This window comes from Ambystoma mexicanum, chromosome 7p (genome assembly GCF_040938575.1).
Source record: "Ambystoma mexicanum isolate Mex_15411 chromosome 7p, UKY_AmexF1_1, whole genome shotgun sequence".
NCBI lineage: Eukaryota > Metazoa > Chordata > Amphibia > Caudata > Ambystomatidae > Ambystoma > Ambystoma mexicanum.
Window position 1 is genome coordinate 223,700,562 of NC_090939.1, and position 24,431 is coordinate 223,724,992.

Here is a 24,431-nt window from a genome sequence, read left to right on the forward strand (position 1 = left end):
TCCCACTATCCCGGTATTACTGGGATATTACAGGTCGGCAGGGACGCTGGTAAATTCCCATTCCGATTGGAGTCCAAAAGGACTCCTTGGGATGGTGAATGCTGCAATCACTGGTATTACCAGTGCTGTTGATTACAGCAATTGTCGGCCGGTAGGGGCCTGACCTATCAGCAGGTCAGGCCTACCGCAGATCACAGCCCCTACCAGCAGACTTGGAGTTGGCCGGTCCAGAAAGGTGCCGGTACATGTTGTTCCCATCACCTTCTTTCCGGACCGGCAAATTCATAGGGGAGGCTGTGATAATAAGTCCTCTTCCTCCTGTGAGGATATTATTTCTCCTGAGGAGGCAGTGGGCCAGTTTAACGAGGCTGTAACTGTCATGAAATATATTTGAGGGAGTTAGTAATGTGAGAAATCTTATGCCGTCTCACATTTAGCCCCTTTAATACCCCCCCGCCCAGGTAACCAAGGCTGAGTCTGCAACATTGCCAGATCCCGACCCCGAGGCTGAGTCTGCGAAGGGGTACTACTGGGATGGAGGGTCTTTGAAGAACGGAAGTGGGATGCCTGAAGATGAGATCTGGCATCCTCCTTTTCCTAATCCTGATCCATCGTACCTCCCATCTACTGTCATAGGACATAATCACACATGTCCTACCCTACTCCAAGATCTTCTGTTGAACACTCACTCTCAGAGGAAAGCAAGAGAATATAAAACCCCTTTTTCTAACTATAACTGTAACATCATAAACTACTGTTAGAACCAATCTTTTCCTTTCCTGTTAACCTCATTTGCTGAGGGTAGCAGAGTGAAAGACCCATACCAATTTCCTATCCTAAGAACACCCCTAGACCAGAGACATGGTATCCCCCCTTCCTTGTCAATGACCTACCCAACCTCCCCCTGTCTTCATAGAATGTATTAAGTGTTTACATGTGATTTTATCAAATGATAAAACAAAGAATGAATTTTGAACAAAGAAAAGAAATCTTTTTAAAAAAACACTTCGTTTTTATGTTTTTGGGGGGAACTCCCCAACCCCCCTTTTTAAAAAATACTTTTCCCTCACCCCTTAAAACTACTATTCCCATTGCCAACCACATATATAGTTTTCTAAAATGTGTTATTTTCTTTTTAGATGTTTTGTGTTAGTTTAAAAATGCATTCTTTGTTTTCTATTCAATAACATCACTGCATACCATATTAAGACACACAATCTTCTTTTTCCCAAGTATCACTCAAGTACTGTGAAGAAGAAGAGGAAATCAAGACGAGTACAGATTTCCTATGAGAAACATCAATATGGTACTGGGATGAAGAAGATGCAGATAGAGGCACATCAAAATCTTCATAGGCCATGTCCCACTAACAAGGCCAGGAAGGGTCAGGCAATTGAAATCAACCAATGCCCACCTGCAGCCTATCAAGTCTTCAGGGGAGTATAAAAGGAACACTAGCAATCAGCAAAGAGAGCGAGTTCGGAGGAGAGCTGAGGAGCCTTGGCTGCCCAGGACCAGCTGGAAGAAACAGGGACACAGAGACGACTCATGTCTGTGTGAGGAAGCACCATGGAGAAGCGTGGCTAACAACGCCCGTTTCCAGCAAAGAAGAGAAGTCCAAAGAAGGGAGCCAGGAGGCGTGCTGATCCCTTGAAGTAAGAAAGCAAGATACAACATTGCAGCCCAAAGGCGTAAGACTGGAAATGTGTCGGGTGAAATTGACAAATGGAATTACAAGGATACATAGTGGCAGAGTGGTTGCGTGTATGATTACACGTTCTGGAATGCCTCTGTGTAAAGAAAGGGTCTGTAAAAAGTGGAGCTGTGCGCAGACACGGGAAGTGAGCGAAATAGAGATCCTAAAAGCAGGCGCTGTGTGAAAAATTAAGTGGGAGCAACATCCCCCAAACTGGTAGAAAAGTGTTGACAACAAACAAAGTATATTGGAAAAGGTTTGGGGTGGCCACCAGGTGGGAGATTTATCGAGGCTGGCCGCAGAGACCCTAGAATAAGCATTGGGGTGGCTACCAGGCGGGAGATTGATCCAGGGTGGCTGCAGAGACCCCAGTATAAGGAAAAGAGAACTATACTAAGGGTAAGGCACCTGGTTGCGTGACCTGTAGTGGGTTGACCGTGCTGTCCGACAACTGTGCCACGACCAGGGGAGCCCAATTGAAAGCAATGAGATGCATGATCTGAAGGGCTTCTGGGTTCACACAAAGGAGACCTGGAGAAGCCTAAAGAACTTTCCAGGAAAAGGTAGAGTGAACTTTGTGCCAAGTTAACTTTTCTTTGCCAAGTGAAACCTGAGAGACTTGTGGAACTTTATAATCCTGAGTGCCGTAAACTTGGGCAAGGGAGCTGCAGAAAGGCTCCATTGTCACATTAACTTTAGTTTGAACAATATTGAGTTGGCCAAATCCCATTAACCCTATTATTCTGTAGAAGTGAGGAAAAGCATAGGTTTTGACACAGAGCCTCATTATACGTTTGCCCGTCTGGAAGGAAGGGTGACAGTAAGCTCACCGGCACCCTTGTTTCCGGACCAGCAAACTATGAGTCTGCCTGCCAGAGTCACTGTACCTGACTGGCCTGACCCTGCCGGGCACAGTGGCCACGTTAGACAGACTGGTCGCGGAAGCACCAGCACTGTTAGCAATGCTGCTGGTGCTTCCGTGTCCCCACTCACATAGAGTCCTATGGGACTCTATTGGAATGGGGACTTACCTTTTACCGGTACTTGACTTCCCGGGCTGCTGGACTTGAAATCTTCCGGTGGCACCGGGAAGTCAGGCACCATTAAAACTTTACAAGTCTGCTAGCAACTCGCTGGTAGCACCGGCAGGGTTACCGCCAGACTTGTAATGTGGCCCACAGACAGTAATTTTGTTTTGGACTGACAGACTTAGACTTCCCTTTCTTTCCATTAGGGAACATTCCCATCTTAGAGTTATGGCAAGTTAGGCATTACACCATCCTGACCATTGAGAATAAAGGTTATCAAACTGTGTTTCACTTGTCTGTGTCATCTCTTCATACCATGCCTGTCTCACAGTAAGCATCCCCCAGAACCTGCGCAGAGCTGGGCTGATCAGAAATAGTACATGCATGAGTGAAAGGCGCATGCATTCTCCTGCCTGTAACTATTTCATGCTGGGTGAGATGGTGGTCAGAGCCAGGCGTGTTACATAATGCAAATAAAGCGAGCAGCAAACAATGAAGCCAGCCTTTGTGAAGTGTGTCACAAAGGTGTCACAAAGGTTTGCGACATGCTCATTGAGTAGGCCATTAAAGCCCTCTATGCAACACTGTTCGGTGGTACGTGGAACACAACTTGTGTTTGATGCCCAATAAAGATGTAATTTCCCTGAACAAATCATTGGCGAAGTGTGGTCCGTTATCGGATCTTAGTTCTTTACATACTCCCCACTATGGAAATACTTCATGCACTAAAAATGTGGCTGCAAATTTGGCATTGTTGTTAGTGCATGAACCCCCCTCTAGTCAGCGTGAAAATGGGCGTGAAACTACAATGACATCACAATAAGAATTAGACCTGGGCTTCATTTCTATATTGACTATGTGCAAATGTCTAACCGGTCCTGATGGATGAGGTAATGTAGCTTTTATTGTCTTGAGAGTGTGACCCGCATTATAATGCTAACACGTCAGACAATTGTTCACAAATTGAGTCACGTGCTCCTGTATATTGGGTGTGAACCATTGCTCTTGTATCGCTGCAGCAACATATTCCTTAAAGGTGTGCACTGGGGAATGCAATTGTTCCAGTGCTATCTGGAGCAGTGCCAGGGGCATCACTGGTTTCCCTGTGCTATTCTGATGCCATATCAAAACCTTGGCCGATAAGGAGCACCTGTCCTGGTTCACAGCTCATGTTCCTCTGGAGAAGCACCCCCCTGCACATATATTAGTTGGGTCACGGACAAAGAGTTGTAGTGTTCTGTGTGTGGTGTGGGTGGGCGTGTCATGTGTGCAAGCATGGGTATTATGTTTGTGCTGTGAGGCATATATTCTCTTGTGTCCAATGGCATATACGCTGCTTCTTTGGCCGCAGCATCTGCGCTGTCGTTCCCTTTGGAAATTATGTCTGTCCCGTTATTATGGGCGGTGCATTTCACCACTGCTAATGCTGCGAGGAGAGGCAATGCCTCTATCAGTCTTGACAATAATTCATGTTGTACTGGGAGCCATCACTCCTCCTGAAGCCCCTCCTTTTCCACCTTGTTAGTCCTGAATGCACAGTGGACGGGACCTACGCAGAGTCAGAGTAAATGGTCACACAGTGACCCTCTGACATTTCCTCTGTGGTTATTAGTGCCACGAGCTCTGATGCTTGGGCCGAAAACTGCATTGGCATCCTCATTTGCGCTGCAATCTTAAATTATCCCTTGTGGTAAAGCACTATCGCTGCAACCATAGGTCGACACCCTGTGTTCTGATCTATTATTGACAACCCATCAATGAAGAGTATGGGCCTCATTACGACCCGTGCGGAATCGGTTAACGGGTTCCGCTAATGGATGCGGACCCGTTAACACCATTCTGCATGATTACAAGGTCCCCTCGCAGACCCGGTAAGGACGCCTGGTAAACCCAGGCGTCGTTACCAGGTCCCGCGAGGGGACCAGGGAGCTAACAACGGGCCAATCGTAATCGGCCCGTTGTTAGCTCCCTCTCCCATTCCCATTGAGCCCTATGGGGGCTCAAATGGGAATGGGAAAGGTCCAGGCCCGGGTTCCCTGAGGGAGAAATTGCCGGGCCCTCCCAACTCGGAATGGCCCGGTAATTCCCCATTCAGGGAACCCGGTAAAGGAGCCCGATTTGGAGGCAGCCATGGTGCTACGAGCACCATGGCTGCCTTGAAACTCGTAATGACGCCCAATATCTCCCTCCTCTAGGTGCTCTTTCGGAACCACTGTGCCCCCTTCCGTTTTGCCCATCTATGTAGCGCAATCATGCGCGTAGTCTCCTGCATTCAGTGGTAGTGCTTTGAATGTTGCTGGATTCACAAGATGACACTTCACAATTTGGGTAGTGGGATTTGTCAAAGTGACCTCTGTGAACAACCCATGGTGGCAACAGTAAAGACAGACACAAGTGATCACAGTTCAAGGGTGTTTATTAAACTGTATGCAGGTTGGAAAAATGCCTAATCTAAACCTAAATCTAAGATGGGAGCAAGCGTCGACCATCAAATGAAAATAAGGCAATCCTAGTGGTATTGTGTCAAATAAAAAGGGCATATACTAAGAAATCTATTGCCAAACCTTAGAACTAATACAAAATGGGTGTGGGATAGTTTTCAAGAAAATGAAAGGAGGTTTCACAAATAATATGTCAGGATATGGTAGCTTGGTTCTCCCTTCCTCACGTTTTGAGCACGGGATAAGGTGGGATCTTGGAGCACAGTACAGTCTCGAGCTTTGCCAGCACGAGATGACAGTTCTGCTTGCAGCTATCAGGTTGGTCGATGGCCAATTCTTGTTTCTCTTGATAGTCTCTTGCCTTCGAGGGCCTGACGTATTCAAATAACAAAACAAAAGTTCCTTCAACAAAAGGAAAGTTTGTGTACTGGTTTTATTTGGGCTGAGGATTCTTCACCCCTGGGTTGCATTCTTTCGAGGGATGACACCTCTGGATTCACTATGGCTTTTCCTTTAATTAGAAATCTTAATGTCTTTTTGAGCAGTTGCTGCGGACATCCCTCAGCCAGGTTCACTCTTGTCAACAGACTGTTTCTTGGGACTTTAGACATGCCCCGTTCTCGTCAGCATCCATCTTCTGGGTTCACTCTTGCCAACTTCACATTCACATTTTACTTTCAATATTCACGGAATTCACTTCCCTTGCTTTCTCATTTGGCAGGATTCACTTCCCTTGCTTTATTTATAGTTCTTAGGTAAAAGGCTTTCGACTGTATGGGGATTTTGCTTGACCTCCTGTATGACCACTTTTATCTATCTTGGCTATTCTCCTACGGCCTTCTGGTATCTGTAGTTTCACTCAGATGGGGATCGACCAGAGTTTCTCGGAGCAGCACCCACTTGGTGCCGATCCCCTTCTGCAGCTGGTCTCCCTTTTACAATTTTACAATTCTTTGAACTTTTCTCTCTTTGCCACTTTGCAATTTTCATTCATCACAGCCTGGTTCTTATCGGCTCTCCCCTCGAATCACCACTGTGATGAATCACTTGTCTTTCCTCTTAACTACTGGAGTCAAGGCCAGTACCATGGAAGCAGGAGCCTCCCTCGCTCCGGCTTATCGGCGTCAATATGCTCTGTGTACCATTGACATCTGCTGCAGGACACTTGGGCTACTGTCCTCGGTCTTACGATACCTTCTGCAGAGGTTTCGCAGGGTTTTGTGGAGAAGGGCAAGGTCATTTCTCTCCTCGCCAGCCTCTCGATATTCGCCGCCTTTCTCCTCCTCTTGAATTGCTGGGTCTGGAGAACTGTCTCGTCGTGCGGGCTGCCTTGCTCGTACTGTGCTCTCTTGCTCTATCTTTTATCCCTGTGGGGCAGGGAAAGGGTCATCAGGTGTATGTGATTCTCGTCAATTGCCTGACTTTGCCTGACCTTTGTATTGGGACATGTCAGGTAAACGGCTCTGGTGTTACTCCGTTGTCTTTCGTGTTCTGCAAAAGTATTTGTGTTGGAAAAGGGGGGAGCGTTTTCGAATGTCCTACATGGTGTAAGGTAGCCCTAATTATAAGGGTACCCCTAATTATAAGTTTATCCCTTAATTACGCTCACACCAGAATAAATACACCCCTCTAGGGAAGTAAGGCCAAGAGTCTATCTTGCAAAGATAACAAATTTATTATTTACAGAAATGAGGATGGAGCAAAAAAACTCTGCTCTCCGAGCGGCCTTCTGTCCCTCTTCTGTTCCTTTCTCCTGCCTAAATGATGACAGGCAGGAGCTTTTATACTTATTGCTTGCTGCAGTTCTGTCACTGGATAAGGGCATGGCTTCATCCCAAATCGTCCCGCTTCCATACAAAGGATGCTGCAAATTCTTCCTTTCTTCATTGTCAGCGATTTCTGTCAGGCCATGCTACTTTACATATTGCTACCTTACATAGACGCACACTGCAGCCCTGCAGACTTTTACAAACCTTGAGGCCTAGCCCCAGGAAAAACTAAACATTTCTATAACTAATTTTCATTCATACTCCACTCAATATACTCATATTTGTATCTGGTCTTAAAATCTCCTTAAAACCTTGTTTTTCCATAATTCTGCATTGTGTGCATTCAGCATGTTAAAGTCACCTTTTAGCATGCATGGGCTTTTGACAGACAGCAGGCGGCTGTGAAGTCGTGCTGCTAGTGCTGGCACGAACACCACGAAGCCTGCAGTCCAATTTTAGCATGCGATGCATTCTTTCCGGCAGAGAGCCTGCTTGCATATGTTTAGAACTACATATGATTTAACATTTACAAATGTATTCAGCTAATAGTTATTTGCACCTTGTATGTAAATAATAACTGGCTTCTTTTAGTGCCTACCCCTGTCTGTGTGTGTGATTATATTTGCATGAAAAGGGGGTCCCAGTACCCCTCTTCCCCCTGGTTCCTTGTAGTGCCTAGAAGCAGTCAAAAGAAGTCTTGCCTAATTCTAAAGTGCTGGGGACGCAGGTAGGGACTAACTCCTTCCCAACATTCCCCCCTTTCATTACTTCTACAGTAACACACTCATCCCTACCTGACATATCTACAACCCCAGCAATATTAGTTTGATTACATTCCTTCCTGCAGTGCGCATATCGGAGTACCAGCTATTGGAGGGTTCTGGGTACTCAATGACAGAAATGATGCCAATGCTCAACCCCTTATATAAATCATACGTCATTCGTACTTCCCGTTTTATTCGTCTAAGAAAACTTGCAGGGGTGGCCGGCAAAAAGTGAGACATTTTATGATTCTTTTTCATCATAGGCATAGTCATACTAGTATTATTTTCCAACTGTCCATATATGGCCACCCCATATAACAGACATACCTTCATCCACTCCAACAACCATGACCAGTGTCACACAAAACACAATATAATACTTAAAAAGCATAATATATCATTCCTAGAACAAACAACATTCTTTTTAACATGATCCCTACCTGACAGAGAGGTTTGAACACGTCGGCCAGGCTTCCTTGCTATTCCTAGAGAGGAGAAAAAAGGTTATCAAGAAAGAGAGAGAGAGAGAGATATAAAGAGAGAGGAAGAGAGAGAGAAAGCGAGTGAAAGAGAGGGACAGAGAGAGTGAGAGAGAGAAAGAGGAAGGAGAGAGGGAGAGACCCTTTTCCCACCATGGCTGGCCGGATTCTGGAACTTCAAAAAATGAAAAATTGAAAAAAGATAAAAAAATTAAAGAACAATAGAAAATGAAGAAATGAAAAAAGAAATAAAAAAGATAAATCAGGCATGTGCCACTGCACACCACCCTGGCATGGGTCCTTTATCTTACTCTGTTGATTGAGCTTTGCCTTGTCTCAGGTGCTCTTTGGACATCCGAGAAATGCACCCAATATCTTAACTCCTTCACACGGATGGTGAGAGGAGTACAGAACACCACCTTATAAGGACCTTGAAACCTGGGGCTGATCAGCTCCCCAGGTAATAAGGGTCCAGTTGTAATATGGACAATGATGTGTCTGGAACTGTGGTCTCGCTTTCTACAGGGGTGGTCACTATTTCTCTCCCCCTTTACTGTGCACCACTACCACCCTTGTGTGCCTCCGTCCCGTCTCCTGGTCAATTATTGATGACCCATCAACATATAGTATGTCTCCTTCCATCAATGCATGAGACGTTCATCAAATAAGTAAAACTCCTGTGTATGGTAAAATGGGGAAGAAGTATTGAAGGAAGGGGGATACCGCTTCTCACACATCGGTCTCCCACTCCCACTCCCAGAGGACGCCCCCATCCAGGTGATCCTTCCTCACTAGTCCACCCCCAGGAACTGGATCCAATAGCGATGGCCGTGTCCTGGCCACCTGGATGACAGATCCCTGGGGCTAGCTAGGGAGACACCTTCAGGTTTCTCACACCTCATACCGTGAAGCTCATTGGGTGGTCAGGGTACATTTTGATTTGTTCAATATGGCAAACACTGTGCATCCCATTGTAATTGTGGCTGATTTCTGAATTGTGAATGCTGCTACTGCGAGCGACTGTTCACATTGAAAGTGCCCCAGCAAATAAAACATCTTTTTATAATCTGGTGTTGCCAGAACGGGGGCATTGCTAAGTGCTTCTTTTAATTCCCTGAATTAATCAATCATCACCTGGGTCCAGACCAATGGGCCTTTTGCTTTCTGTGCTTCCTTCAATCCCTGAAGAAGGGGTTTAGTGTAGGTGGAATAATCAAATATCCACGACCTACAATAGTTGCCCAATCCTAGGAATTGCTGCATTTCCTTTACTGTGTTTGGTTGTGTTGTATTGCTGCTGTACTTTCTGGGGTGTCCCTCCTACCCTGTGCTGATATTATCTGTCCTAAATACACTTCTTCCTTTTGACAATACTGCAGCTTGTCCTTGTCCACCTTGTATCCCTTTTCTGCCAATAATGTGAGAAGTGTAATCGAATCCTCCCTACATTGCCACACAATGTAGGGAGGATTCTGCACACCAAAAGATCATCAACATATTGTATCATTGTACTATGCATCTGTAAGTTATTTAAGTCCATTTGTAGCACCCTGCTAAAAACACTCTGGTATTCGCAATGCTCTTGTGGTAAACGGGTGTGTTGGAACATGGTGCCGCAGTAGGTAAATGCTGTGAGATACTGTGAATGTGGAGGTAATGGAATCGAAAGAAGGTGTTTTTTTAGTCAATCACTGTAAAACGCCTGCTCCAGTGGGGATGTTATACAAGATGGTGGATGGATTTGGTACCACCTGAAACTCCGCCTCAACTATGTTTTTCAATGGGCAGAGATCCTCGATCATCCTCCACACCCCCTTTGCTTTTTTGAAAGGGTAGCTGGGCATCTTACATGGGGATTCTGAAGTCTTGATAATATCCTGTCGCCACAGGGCCAATATAATTTCATATATTCCCTCGTCTGCCTCTCTCAAAAGGGGTGCTGTTTTACCCAGGGTAATATTGCTCCTTCTTTTAACTTTATGCAGACTGCCCCTTCCCCTTTCAGCAAACCTACATCATGGGGGGCCACTCGTCCATATTTTCACTGGCACCTTGCTCAAATCTGCTTGTATGTGTGTGTGTGTGTGTGTGTCGATATGATACCCATAATTTGTGTCTTCTGGGAGACATCTCTGTATTCTACAGTCAGCTGGCATGGTATGCATATTTGAAATATGAGCTCCCGCTCCTCCTCATAGTCCGCAAAACGTTTGTCATCTGTCAAGTCTGTCAAACATTGTGTTGGGTCAATACACAAAACCGTGTGCCACTCCGTTACCTTGTCATCTGTCCCTTGTATGAGTACCATGTCTTCCCTCGTGAGTGCTGCTTCTAAGTGTATGGTGATGTCGGTAACTGACACTATTTCCCTCTGTACTGCTGATCGAAATAAAAATTCTATTGGCAGTCGAAACATGTGATCCTTGATCCGTGGCACCCATCCCAGCAAAACTTGTATCCCATACAAAAATTGTTGTGGGTGCAATGGTCCACCTCACAGAGTGGTGTGTGCACAAAATGCTTGTATGAGTGCTGCAACCCACTTGTAACAAATACCTGGTGTGGCGCACACAATGCCCTTCTCTGTGAAGGAAATAGTCATGTTCAATTTGCTCATAATGTCTCTGCCTAATATGTTGATTGGTGTGTCCTTTGAATATAACAAGGGTGCTACAATATGTTGTGTGCCTTTGGTAAAAAGCAACTCTTCTGTTATAGGAACCATTGCTATAGCCCCAGAGAATCCCTGCGTGTCCATTACTTTGTGCGACAGGGGAATGTTACCCTGCTTAATACAGGACTTGGTAGCCCCTGGGGCAACTAAAAACTAGAAATGGCCTATCTTCACTGCTACCTCAGGTTCCTCCTCAGCGTCTGCAGCTACCGAAAGGACTGGGCACATCAGGGCTCCCTGTGGGCTGGCCTATTGTGTATTCGTAGTTGACCCTGGGAATGGAAAGGGGTTCCCTAGGAACACTGCCAACCCTGTGTAGCGGGGTACTACATTCTGTGCTAGCAAATTGATGACCCCCTACTGTATTGGTGTGTGATTGTGCCTGGGCCTGTAGGGCATTGGGTTGTGACTGCTGGGGTCCCTGCTGTGTTTGTGTAGCTATCTCCGGTACCTAAGAAACTACACTTTGCTGTGACATTCAAAAATATGGTATCTGCATGGGCTTTATCTGTTGCTGTGGTGTTTGCATCTGTGCCTGTGAGGTCTGCATGAGGTCTCTTACACTAGGGGCCCACCCTGGCTGTATGGTGTCTGTGACATGCTCCTACATTCCCATGTATAGTGTCCCATCTGACACAAAGAAAACATGGCCATATACTCCTTGGTCTAGTTCCTCCATAGCTGTATCCCACCCCCCTTCCTCTCAGTGAATACTCCCTCCCATATTGATAAATTCCACTCTGCTGACCATACCCCCCTTGTGCATAATGGGGAAACCCTCCTGGTTGAGCATACTCTGCCCCCTGTGGATAATAACCTTGTGGCTGGCAATATCCTACAGGTATTGGTAGCTGGGCAATCCCTATAGATGTGTGTGGCTTCACTGTACCCATGTGTGCTCCCCCTACCTGCTGAGTGGGCTCTGGCTGACCTGGTGTGACATTCATTAACTGCTCCTTCCGGGCTAAGTTTAGCCAACTTTTTCTGTACTAATTTTGTTTCAGATTTTACTGCATTATCTGTGGAGCCCTTATCTTTGTCTTGCTGGGCTTTACAAAAGTGCCCTACGTGCGCTTGTATCTCAGGCCACCCTTTTTATTCTATCCCTACCACCTTCCCCAATGCTTTCTGTCCGTCTGCGGGAAGTTCCCTAATCAAAATGTGGTAAAAAGCAGAAATATTATCATGTTTCTAGTGTTCTAGTGTTCACATCTCTTGTATTTGTTGGATGTATATTACAGGATCTTTGTTGTGCTTCATTGTGCATGTCAAAATTGTCTGCATGTCTGAAGTGTCTTGGTACGTTGTCTGCAATACCTTCCACACGTGAGCTCTGTAATTATTAAACGACACGCCACTGTGTGCATTGCTATTTAGGGTTACCCCATCATATCCTGACTGCACCCAAATTTTGTCTACCTGTTCGCCCATCATGGCAGCGAATAAACTCTTCATATCGCCTACTGTCAGAGTAATCCCTGCTGTTTCCTTTTCTAAAGCATTGATCCGCTTGACCATCCCTGTTGTGAGGGACGGCAAGCTCTGCATCAAATTATGCCTGTGCATGCTGGCCCAAGGTATATACTAGGGTCCTCCTCGACCCTTCTGCAACAGGGGCAACTGTGCCTGTGGCTGTGACGCCTTTTCCCCTTTTTGCGGTACTCATGATTGCCAACATCCCAATCCTACTCTGGAGTGTCTGGGACCAAACCCTTATGCTATTGTGTTCCTTCTCCCTCTATCTTTCCTTTCCTTTCACTATCTGCTGGTCCTCCTCATGGGAGGTCAGCATCTGGAAACTTTTTTACTGTACAATTTAAACAAAATATTCCCAGACGTCAATGCGTCCTCCTCCTCCTTTTCTGCACTGCCTTTTCTATCTCCTCTGCTTCTTTTAACATGTCCTCTATCTGTCGGCGCGCACCTGCTTCTATTTCTAATAGTCACATGGTTTTGACTAAGTCTGCCGGACTGTGTGGCTTAATAGCTGTGGTCCTCGTGTTACTACCTCCCATTCTTTTCCTTATTCCCCTTTCGGTCTCCTCCGCTGGAGGTACTCGCCCCGGGTTAGTATATTCTGCTGCTGGTTGGAAAGTGCGATACAGCTGGCATGGGGGCGGGGTTGATGGGACCGCACCTGGGTCTACACGTGTGCTTGTTTCGGTGGGAGGTGGCATATTCTCTTCCTCAAACATGTTCCACAGGGCCAAAATGCTCTGTCTACTCTGTAATGTCTTCCCCTTGTGTTTGGATAATAATTAGGAATTCATGTGCTCAACTATTTCACTCTCAAATATGTCTTCCCTGAGCCACGCTTTAAAACATTGCCCTGCTTTGTGCTGCACCCATTCAAAATCATATTTAATTATTCTATCTCGATATTGTGGCAGGTTAGTACAGAGGAATTCCAAAGAGTCTCCATTATTCCAATTATACCCATCCCCTCCCTTTTGCTGTCCTCCAACAGTTCTCTAACAGAGTTGTGTACTCCCCGTTGTCAATTTAGACCCCACCTTTGGCAAAAATGTCAATCGTAATTCTTTTCACTTGTACAAGGCTCAAAAAATATTACTAATATGACACAAATATAAAACACATCAACACCTCAACACATCATGCACTCACTTTGTATCCTCCCAACTCCACACTTCTAACCCACATCATCCTCTCATACACAACCCTACATCCAAGCGCCTAAACACAATATTCTTCTTCCACAACTAATTCTTACATACACTTCAATATTATATACAGGTTTTGGCTCGCACTCATTGGGCTGACACAATGTGCCTCATTACACGTCTGGTGGTATCCCACCGGTAGATATGGTGGGATACCAGCATACAGAATTACTGTACCGGCACTGATCTGCCGGAATTACTGGAATATTACAGGTGCCAGTAAGGGCTGGTTAAGCCCCATTCCGCAGAGACCCATAGAACTAAATGGGGGTGGGGTTGTTTGCTGGTATTACAGGCACCGGTAATATCAGCGCCAGTAATCCCAGCAGGTTTTTGCCAGTGGGGTGCCTGAGTTACCTCCAGCTTTTGGCCTCTTCATTGACAAACATGGAGTATGCCGGTCCAGAAACATGCCAGTAAACAGAATTACCAGCATGTTCATTCCAGACCAGCATACTCGTAATGACCCCCAATATCTCTAAATCTATGTCTTGCTGTCCTTCCTCTACCAAGGAGATCCCCATGTTTATCTCTACACAGCGTACAGCCTTTTCTCTTGAGAGATATTTTCACAGCACTTTAAATACAAATTACCTCATCTTTCCTCAATTAAAAAAAGCAAAGATTAAGAGCTCCCTTAAACACTACTATGACGTTCATATCACTTATAAAAAATAAAAAATAATTAAGAAACAACGCCACATTTCCTCTTACGAGAAGATTCCTTGCAACACTCCTATGGCTTTGGGTCTCCTAATAAATCCGAAATTACATCAAACTCAACCTCAATACAATAATCTATAATTTCAAAACCAACAACACTGACAATCTGCTGCTATTTTCCTGCACTGGTTCGCTCATGTGCTCTAGTACATCTGAATCCTCTCTGTGCTTAGTCTCTCCTCACCAGCTTTCACTTGCCCCACCGGCCTGAACTTCCCCCATCGGTTGGCCCCCCAGGATCAGACAGTCAACTCTGGATCTCAGTCATCTGGTGGGCCTCCTCATGAGTGCACTTTATCTGGTCTCGACGGTCCACACCGCTCCCCTGAGAAGACTGGATATCTCGCTGGGGCCTCCAGATATAGACATGGAGTCACCAGGGACGATCCAAGAAAAATACACAAGTAATCCAAAAGAAGAGCACACTGTGCAAGACACCCCCCAGCTTTATTGAACAATTGACTTGGAGAAAAAAAAAAATTCTGTGGACCTGAACTGTAATATATTCTCAACTCCGCCCAGAAAAGCTGTAATATTTATTCAAGGAAATCTCATATTAGCATCATTTGTCAGTCGTTAGCATTTTGAGGATGTGCTCATACATGATTGGTGGGTTGTCATAGGTCACCTAAAGGTCCATATGCATTACATGTCCTGATTGGATAAAAACATTTCCTGGAACATCACCCTCAACATAATGACCGTTAAGTGTCCCTCCCCTCAATTACTGTCATGACCCTGGCCCATGGCCCTCACTGGCAAGTCAGCCTTCCAGTTAGAGCCAGGTCAAAGGCCTTAAAACCTCATCCAAGACTCTCTTGGAGTCAGTCCTGGCGCCTTTGGGGACAGGCTCATAACCATCATGAAGACCAACATTAGAATGGGACTATTTACTTGGGACTATTTAACTTGGGGGGTTCAGCCAACATGGAGGCACACACACAGCTCAGTTACAAGGAACTGAGCTATGCGGTCTAGTCTTTTGGGTATGGCAGGCCTGGGACTACTTTACGTGGACTACCTTGGGTGAGGCAGGTCTGGAACTATTTTACCTGGACTACTTTACCTGAGACTATTTAAACCGCACCCAACCAGCAGAACATGCTTTGCGTTATTCTGATGTGGGCAGTGTAACACTCACCGTGTCCAGTTCTTTGATGTAAGCTTACCTGAAACCAAGGACCTGCAGAGAGAGAAAGAACACTACGAAACTTACCTGGAACAGTATCCTGGTATTGAATCCAGCTCTCCTATATTGCAGACCCATCTTTAACCAGAGGCCTTACCAAGGGACCGGGAGAGGGTTCGAGAGTGCAAATCATCCAACCAGGTCTGGGTGGCATCCCCGTGGATACCAAGTGAGCGTAACAATTACATCATTATCTATCCATCCAGTGGAATTTTGAAGGAACAGCAACAAGGTCAGGGGCATTGTTACAGCCTCTGAAACCCCATATACCAGTCCTCTGATTGGTTCCCCTCTTACCTTGGACCCCTGCACCTGTTCGCCCCCGGTTTCCTCTCTTGCATTGTGGAATTGAATGTCTTTAATAGCGAACGCGGGTGAGTGAAAGGCATCAAACACTATATTTGCACACCCCCAGGCAAAGTAATTAGTCTGAGGCCTTATTGGATTCTGGAAGCAAGAAAGGAAATTGTCCTCCAGGAGGAGGGGGGGGAATGCTAGCCGCTGATATAATTGAACCATCGCAGAGTCCATGGTCATCTCCAATAGTCCTTGTGGCCAAACCAGATAAGTCATGGAGGTTTTGTATAGACTTCCAGAAGTTGAATACCCTGTCCCATTTTGACAACTATCTGAGGCCTCGGATCGATGACCTCATCAACAGACTGGGACCTGCTGTCTATATTTCCACAATTGATCTAGACATCTAACCAAGGGCTATTGGCAGGTGCCGCTGCACTCTTGGGACAAACAAAATATGTCTTTCTCCACCTCCAGAGGAATGTTTGATTTGAAAGTCCTTCCCTTCATGGGGCAACAGCAACTTGTCAGTGGCTGATTTAACAGATACTGCAGTCCTTTTCCCACTTCTGTGGCGCGTACCTGGACAATTTTGTGATCCACAGCAAAACCCGGGGGGAGCACCTGTTTCACTTGTATGAAATCACCTGCGCTTTAAGGCAAGCCGGCCTTACCGCTAATCCCAAAAAGTGCCATCTAGCACAGACTGCAGTAAAATATCTAGGCTTTTTCATGGGAAATTGGCTAGTCCAACCCCAATTCGAAAACATCAGGGCTGGGCAGGAAACACCTCCCACAAACACCAAAAGAGACCTAAGGGTGTTTTTTCGGGGATTACTGGGTATTACCAGAGGTTTATTCCTAACTATTCGGCCATAACATCTTGCTCACTGACAAATTGAAAAAAGCTGAAACCACAAAAACTGCAATGGCAAAAGGTAGATCAGTCTAGTTTTAATACAGTGAAATACATCTTATGCAACGAGCCTGTTCTGAAAGTTCTCAATTTCAATAAAGAGTTCATCCTTCAGACGGATGCCTCCAAAGTAGGAATAGGAGCCGTTTCATCCCAAGAATAAGACGGGATAGAGCATCCAGTTTTATACATCAATCGGAAACGCTTCCTAAAGGAAACAAATTATGCTACCATCGAACTTGAAGCCCTAGAAATCAAGTGTGGGGGTGGAGGAGGGTTATTTAAAGTATTACCTGACAGGTAGAAAATTCAAATTAATAACCAACCACTCTCCAGTCACATGGCTCAGTCTGAGGAACGAGACAACCCCAAGGATAATGCGCTGGTTCCTTGATCTCCAGCCTTTTTGTTTTCATGTAGAGCACAGTCAGTGCAAAGAACAGGAAAATGTCGATTTCCTTTCCTGATTCCCTTTAGAGGGAGAGGCGGAAGCTAGCAGCATTAGTGGAAGGGTATGTGATGGTTCACAAGGTGTTGACACTTAACCCCAGGGGGAGCCCTTTCCCATGAGGATAGGGAAGTGAGGCCTCTATCCAATAGAACCTCTAGAGGTGTTTTAATTCAGGAGGACCTCATGGGGAGGGACTCCCCCTGTGCGGACAAGGACGATCACCTGGGATACAGCCCATTTAATGTTGTCACTCACCAACATTACCTAGCCCTTGCCACTGTTAAGAACCAATTTACTGAAAGTCAACCAATGAACTGTTGCCATGCCAGGAATAATCCTAAAGCCAAAAGACTATGCTGCCACTTCACAACCTCATCTGCAACATGCGTCACTGTGAGGGCTTTCTTATCTTCTTATTTTTGAAGGAGAAATCCCACCTTCGTCGCCATTGTCCGATTGTTCTGGGTTCTTTCAACTGTATCCCTCATTAGAGGGTAGCATGCAGAGGGAATGCAGGCACACAAATGCATACAAACAGACACAGGCCTGCAATAACGACAGGAGCCTCTGGCAACTTGAACCTTCTTTATTTCTTTTCCCGCGGCAAACTGCTGCTTCACAGGCTCCAGGAGCTTCCTCTCTGATGCTCTCTGAGTGGTCTGATTTCTATTCCTCCTTACTCTCAACCGTCTCCAACCTTCTACTCCTGTATACCTGTATAACTTTAACATCCAGTTAGACTACATGTGCACAGCATTCACCCTCTTCATTGACCTCTGGACCCCTCTATCCCTCTCCATTCTTCTTTTTGGTCCAACCCACTCTGCCGGACACACGCTAGATGCCATCATCCACTCCGACCTCCCTCTCTTATCTCCCCTGGTCACCGCTCTCTCTTGGTCTGATCACACTCTCATCTCCTCCCAGCTGGGTCTCTATGGCCTTGTGCCAACTCCTCCAAAAGCCCTGCCAACCTCGTTCACAAACATACATCCGAAGAAACAAGTGTCAGCTGCTGCCTTCAATTCCACCTTCATTCCCCATTGCCCATCCAACTCAGACGCTACCTCTGACGCTGCTCTCAGCAACCTCTATCTCTCCATTACCAACACTCTTCCCATCCTTGCCTCAGTCATGAGGATCTGCCTGAAGCCTGCCTCCAAGTGTAACACGTGGTACGAGTCAGAACTGAAATGTAGGTGCAGGGCTGCATAACGGAAGTGGTAAACCTCATGTTCACCCTCTGACAAACTAGCATGCCGCCTGATCCAAAGGCATTACACACTCTATTTGTGCCAAGAAAATCCTCTGCCCCTACTCCTTCCCAGACTCTTTTCAATGCACTCGCCACTCACTTCACCTCCAAAACCCAGGACATACTGAACAGCCTTGTCACACCCTCTTCCAACCCATCCCTCCCCCCTGCCTCCCCGACCACTCGCCCTCCTCCTTCCTCCTTTTCCTCCTTTGCCTCTGTCTCTCCGGAAGAAGTCACCAGAGTTGTCAACTCCATGAAGGTCTCCTTCAAACAGGTTGCCCCTTGCTCATTCAGAACCATCAAGGACAACATTTCCTCTCTCGCCCCTGCTCTTGTTGATCTTTGTAACCACTCCTTTGCTACTGGGTCTTTTCCATTCTCCCTCAAGCACTCCCTTGTGCGCTCCCTCCTTAAATAAACTTAAGCAGACCCTTCCTGCCCAGCCAACTATCGCCCCATCTCCATCACCCCTTTCCTGGGGAAACTGCTTGAGAAGTTGGCCCTGCCCCAACTTAACTTTCACACTGACCTTGTTGGCGGTCTCCATGACCATCAATCTGGATTCCGAGCATCCTGAGGCACAGAAACTGCTCTTCTGAACACCCGTGAAGAACTGCTTGCATCCCTTGATTCCAACTCCCCTGCTGTCCTCATCCTCCTTGATCACTCTTCTGCATTTGACACAGTGAACCATTCCATCCTCATAAAAAGGCTTCATGACACTGTTGGTATCTTGGAGCAGGCACTGGACTGGCTGACCTCCTTCCTAGCGGATCGCTCTTCCAAAGTCATACTGGACACCTTCTCCTCACCTACTTCCTTCTCCTCCTGTGGCATCCCCCAGGGCTCCATTCTTTCACCTTAGCTCTTTAACATCTACCTTACTCTGCTGGCATGCCTCATTTCCTCCTTCTCCCCCAACTTCCAGTGCTATGCTGATAACACACAACTCTTCTTCAAACTTCCTGCAGACACCCTTGCCTCTCAGCCATCCAGGCCCGTTGTACTTCTAATGATCTCTGTCTCAATGCCTGCAAAACAGAGATCCTTCCTATTGGGACCCCAGCACCCAACCTCTTCCCTTCACTCTGGCCTTCTTCCATGGGCTCTCCCCCTGCCCCCTTCCTCTGAAGCCAGAAACCTCTGAGTCATCTTCGACACCTCTCTCTCCTTCCACCCTCACATTCAGGACATTGCCAAGAAGTCCCACTTTCAGCTTTTCCTTTTGATAGAAATTCTACCTTTCATCAACTTCCCCCAGAGACTCAATGTTTCCCAGGCTCTGGTTCTCTCTAGGCTTGACTATTGCAATAGCCTCCTCCTTAATCTACCTTCGTCCACTCTGCAACCCCTCCAGCTAATCCACAATAGGGCAGCAAGACTTAACCTTGGCCTCAATCCCAAGGACCGCATCACTCCTGCCCTACAAAGTCTTTACTGCCCCCAGGTCGCAGCATGGACTAAATTCAAATCCCTCTGCATCATCCACAAGGCTGTCTGGGGCTGGGGACCACTCTATCTGCAACTCTTTCTGACTAAATATTCCCCTTCTAGACACCTGCATTCCTCTGGCTCCAACCCCTTGTGTGTAAAGCGGTTTGCTAAACAGAGGGCAGGTGGTTGATCGCTTTCCTCAGTGTGCTCCCTTCTTTGGACCAGCCTCCCCCTGCCTCTTCGTCTTGAGCAGTTCCTCTGTGTGGTCTGAAAAGCCTCAAGACCTTCCTCTTTACCTCTTCCTTCCCTCTCTCCCCTGCTAGTCACACAGTAGCTAAATTGGTGTGCACGGACCTTATGCATCCTCGGGGCCCTGACCTCCCACCTCTTATCATCCCAGCTGCTGTCTATCCTCTGCACTTGCTTCGGCTCACCCTCCACTACTGGATGTTGCACTTACCGTTTTTCCTAGCACTTCACATGCTGCTCTACATGAGCACCACATCACCTATCCCATGCCCCTCTCCCCTCTGCACTTGCAAGTTCTGAACACTCACAAAACATAGTAGGTTCATCTTCCCCTCCCCGTTGTCTCTTCTTATATTGTTGTATTTAATTATTTAACATTTTTGTAATTACATTGTCTATCATCCCCTGTTGCCTTCCTGTTGCCCCGTGGGCACTTTGAAACAGTATTTGCTTCCTGTATAAGCGCCTAACAAGCGATAAATAAATAAATATATACATACATTTTATTGTAGCTGCCACCAGCTGGAAACAGTCACCTTGACAGGAGGCTTTGACCAGTTCTACCATGGTGGATATTTGAATAGCCGTTAATGTGATGCAAGCAATGTGTTCCTATGCACTAAAATCACAACTGCCCTGCTCATCAGACCTGAGAAGAAATCTGCTGGGTTAATTGTTCCAAACCTGTACACCAATGTGACACTTTACTCCTGTAGTTGAAGTAGCCACGTCTCAAGACTGGATGTTGGACAATGTGCTGAACCCAACATGACGAGGACAAGTGGTTTTGGTCAGAAGCCACTACTACTGGTTGTCCATTGATGTATACATGCTGGTGGTGGCATCCTCACAGAAAAGAGAGAGCATCATGCACAATCTGAGACTATCTCTGATCAGTGGCCGTAAAGGGTCTGTGCTCGTAGGCATTGGGGAGAGCTATACCTGCCTTGTCTGGTTGAGTTGTGAAACCTGATAGAATGGAGAAGCCTGGGTTGTTATTATTATGGAATCATTACTCATTGTTATGGAATCATTACCCATCATTCGATCATTGCATCCTGTTTAGTTCTGATTAGTACTGAAGTGGTGACATCATTAGACTATCCACATTAGACTGCCACATATATGTAGCCATTTGCATTTGCTTATAGAATGAGACCTGTTATATTTGAAGTACCATGTAGAGCCATGTAGAGACACATCCATATATGTTGTTATGTATTATGTACGCATTGAGTGGGCACTTAGAATATGCATTGAGCTTTAAGTATAGTGCTTGGTATGAATGAGTGTGGATTAGGCACTACATTCGAGAATAGAGAAAGCATGAAGCCATTCCACTGAATGGAAACACAGAAGCGCGCCGCAAGTGCGAAGATTGTTATGAGTTAGTATACAAATATTCGTAAAAATGTCCTTAGCAGAGACAGATAACATGAACTTTGTCCGAGTGGGGAAGGTGAAGGAGGCTTATCAGCATGGCTGGCTGTGCTTCGTGGAGAGAGAAAAGGTGGGGGCATAGCCACTGGAGATGGAGAGGAGCTTTTCAGGGAGTGCTTTTGCATGGAGAGGAGAGATGGCCTGTTCTCTGAGGAGAGAGGGATTTCATGGATATGAATGGAGAAATAGATGGTAGGATGCTTCGCAGACAGAAGGAGATATGCTAGTAGATATGATGACAAATGTCACGATGACAGAACACGCAGTGATTGACCAGAACACGGAGTGTTTGCAAAGTAAAGTACATGCAACACAGACATTTAGGCACGGCTCAAATATACAATGCTGACACACAGAGAAACAAAGGAATGCTTAATGTAACCATGGATATATATACGTCATTTAATAGTATAACCAGAGGTGAGGAGATTGAAGTTTTTAGATGTAGATGGAGTTCGATGGGAGAGAGATGTTTGGCGGTGGCATAGGAGAGACGTTTGGATGACTTTGAGAGAGGAAGCGTGGGGAAACGTTCTGATGGGAGCAGAGATCGATGAGCTTGGCAGAGGCTTTAGGCAGTTCGAATGACCAGATCTTGATAGAGAGGCCTGGCTCTGGCCCTGACACTGACTAACTTGTTGCAGAAGTTAGCGGGAAAGGAGAGACACAGAGCTGGAAAGGGGAGTATTGCTGAAAAAGACACGTGCATGGGGGAATTAGGGCAGACACTCACACAAAGCTATAGAAGGGGAAATCTGAGGGGGATTGTCTTAGAGAGAGAGATTGAAGTATGGTGTGGAATGGAGAGGAATGGTGTGGCAATTAGATCGATTGCATTAGAAGCTTGTAAGGCTTATAGTTATTACATGGTAGATTTGCACCAAAAGCATAAAAGTAGTGCTTGCATCATGCATTGTTATGTATGATTAATCGATTCATGTGTTTTCTTTGTGTATTATGTTAATGTGTCCATAGGAGTAAGATAGGAGTATGTTGTTAGGAGTAATCTAGAAGTAACACAGTGCACAAAGGCCCTCTGATACACAAGCAGGGCGGGCATAGTGATCCACACCCCCCTAGGAGTTTGTCTAAGACTGATGCATGGTTGCCCACTAGGGGTAGGCCAATGGTATATTAGGCAGATTTGTTTTACGGTCTGACAGAGTCAGAACTACTCTAAAGCTAAACAGGCTGGAATTGACAACAAGTTCATTTGTGCAGTCAGGGCTGAAGAATGCCATGATGATATTGGCAGTGAGTGTTGTCTTCAGGTCTTTACATGCCATTTCATGCAGGGCAGTCTATTTCCATGCACCATGCTTTGGTTCGGATAGGGTAACAAATATTTAAAAAAGTCAGCCTTAGCCTGTAGGAACTGACTCTTTGAACTGTTTAGAGTCCGACCCTGATATTATAGTCTCTGAAGCACATTGGAAGGGCATTTCTACATCTGTAACTGGGCATATAAGGATATCATCACTTTCAACACCCCAGTGAGGCCAGCAAGCACACTTCTAATGGACTACTGAAACACTTTGGCAGCCAAAGATATACAAAGATGGAGGCTCTGGTATTGCCAAAGGTCTTAATGTGTAGAAAATATTGTTATCTATGTGCAGGGTATAGCACTACTTGGTGACGCTCCATCGATTTTAAAAATCAAGTTTTAAAAAGAACGTCACCCCCATAGGTCAGCCACTATATCGTCTTATTCATTCTGGGATACCACTCCATTGGGCAATCACATCTCTACACATATTTGTACTGACCCTAGCTGCTTGAATTTAGTGGCAATTACCATGGGGGACACCCACAGTGTAGGACCTGGCACTCGTTCAATGATATCCACACATACTAACTTGTCTAATTCCTGTTCAACATTTCTCCTAAGGTAAAATGTAATGCTCCCTGTGTTTCAGTCTGATTGATCGTGCTGTTGATATGCAGGCTTACAGGTTCGACCTTTAGGCATCTACTTCTTGGAACATGCTTTTGTGCTGGTTGAGGAGGCTGGTGACATCCTCCTAGTACACTCCAAATGCAGCATTCACCACAGGCAGTTCCTCTGCTATGTTGCAGCCCAGCCGAGTATCTATACTTATTTTGGTCATGATGAATTGCGCTTAAACCGTTTTGTGTCTATGATGTACACCTGCTACAAATATCCCTTGCAGGGGTGTGGGTTTGGGACTTACAAAGGTGAATATAGGGATGTTTTTTGGTTTCAGTGGCCAGCATGTGTGCAGTATCCTGAAGTGGGCATCTGCCATGGCTTTTACTGATGCTTTTTTGTCAGACACCATTGGAAAATCCTGGACTTGTAGTTGTATTATGCACCTTCACTGGTGGGTTTCGTCCTGAGTGGGGTAAGGTTCCACCAGAGGAGTAGCGCAAATCCTCTGCTTGCACAGGTCGGGGTGTGCAACCAGGCTGCACAGATGTCTTTCACATGGATCTTACCAACGCCTTAACTTTGCCAGATTGAGATGTCTTAGAGCTTTATCCTGGTGTGACACAGATTTGTTGGCCAGTTCAAGGGATCAGCCAAGAAAGTTGTCTAGGGCTATACCTGGTTCTATGATGATTTGCCTCCTCAGCTTCACCAAAAAACATCCCTGGATGAGTTGAGCATGTACAATATTTTCTCCATCCAACAAGGTGCATCCAATGACTCCACTTCCGCTTGGTGGGCTTCTCCCAGAATGAATGATCCACTTGCCTACTGGACTGCAATCTAGAAGGATCCTTTAAGGAAACCACTTGGAGCACACCCTTAGTGGCTGGTTGATGCTCAGTGCGTAGTTCTACATTGATTGTAAACCGTTTATGGCCTATTTCATGTGCTCCTGTGGAGGGGTTTGTGTGTTTTTTGCAATAATATTTTGACTTGTGTGTGCTATTCTGGTGGGTTTCTCTTGTATTTCTGTGGCTTCCCAATCAGT